Here is a 1,439-nt window from a genome sequence, read left to right as displayed (position 1 = left end):
TGCAAGTTCACTATGGTGCTTTGGGGTGCCTTGGAATACAGTTTGAGAACCACAGGGTCAGGCCAATTCGGAAGACAGCCTGGAGTTGGGACCGGCCTGGGGGTCCAGGGCGGCCCTCGAGATCTAAGAGGTTCTGAGGCTCCTGCCTCAACCATTGTATTCAGCAATTAGCGGATGAGTTACAGGGGAGGGGACCCCTAGGCCCCAGGTAGAGTGAATTCTAGTGTCTATGAAGTTTAGGAAAATTACAGTCGGGTGATAATCCAAGAAAATTAAAAGAGCAATGGGAGTTATTTTCTTTCTTTCCCTCCTAGAAGTCGTACTGTGGAGGACTGTCCCACGATTTATATTTCTTATTAATTCTAACCACTAAACTCGAGCTTCTCCCTACACCCACCACAAGATCTGTTATAACTAAAGTTTTTCTTTTCTTTTCTTAGGAATTAAGCTTAAAAATGTATTTTAACTTAATGATCATCTAAATGGCTTCTCTGGGTTCCTCTTTCAGTACTTCCCACCCAGGCTTCATTTCTGCTTCTGCTAGTGGGTGACATTTGGGACACCAGTGATCCTGGGTTTCCCTTGGAGCAGCCTTAGGGCATGTGCTCTCAGGGGAGAGTTGGGGAGAGTTGGAGAGTTTCCAACTTCTAGAAGGTTCTCTGACTTCAGAGGCCGTGGCGTTGCTATTCCCCCACCCCCAGCATCCTCAGCCGCTGTCATCTAAGCACTGCAGTTACAAGCCCAGATTCAGCGGGGGCCCTGTTGAGGGTCAGATGGTATTGCAGTCTGCATCCTGTCAGGTACAGTGGTCGGCAAGGAGGAGGAAAGGCCATTAGTGCCACCGGCCATGGTTAGAGCTTTAAGCGAAACGCCCACCTGGCCCCCTAAGCACTGTGATAATATTAAAGTGAGTCTGTAGAGCAGTTTTTCCGGGTCGTTTTCTCTAGGATTCAGGCGGCCAGTCTCCAGGCTCCCCCAGAGAGAGGAAGTCGTCTCCGTCCATGTTCACTGAGCGGTGCTTTGGCGGTGCTATTTCTGACCCTGGCATTCAAGTCTTCTGCAGCCGTTATGTTAGCTGATGGCTACTTAGAGCCCAGTAAAGGTCAGAACCATCAGACTGAACCGGAAAAGGAGACAGCTCTCCTCATGGCAGAGGCCGGGGTAGAAGTGTGACAGTTGGGGGGTCTGCGAGCCTGGCCCAGCACCCTCCTCTGGGGTTCCTGAGCTCCCTGTGTCTCGTGCTCCTCCCTCCCACCCTGCTCTGCTCAGTTCTTCATTCAGGCTGACTTGTATCGGGCAGTTTTATGGGTTAGAAATCATGAGTTTTCTTATTTTTTAAATTTTTTTTAACACCTACAGCACCTGGTCTTCTTAGGTGGTCTCCCATCCAAGTACTAACCAGGCCCAACCCTGCTTAGCTTCTGAGATCAGACAGGATC

General features: G+C 49.9%; 1 protein-coding gene across 1 annotated transcript in view; it reads left to right on the top strand.

The window, feature by feature from the left end:
• Positions 1-1,439, top strand: part of SREBF2 (sterol regulatory element binding transcription factor 2) — a 54,231-nt gene that overhangs the window by 40,068 nt on the left and 12,724 nt on the right. The gene's annotated exons all lie outside the window — the stretch shown is intronic.

Source organism: Pteropus alecto, unplaced genomic scaffold (assembly GCF_000325575.1).
Source record: "Pteropus alecto unplaced genomic scaffold, ASM32557v1 scaffold157, whole genome shotgun sequence".
Classification (NCBI taxonomy): domain Eukaryota; kingdom Metazoa; phylum Chordata; class Mammalia; order Chiroptera; family Pteropodidae; genus Pteropus; species Pteropus alecto.
This window is presented reverse-complemented; position numbering and strand designations above follow the sequence as displayed.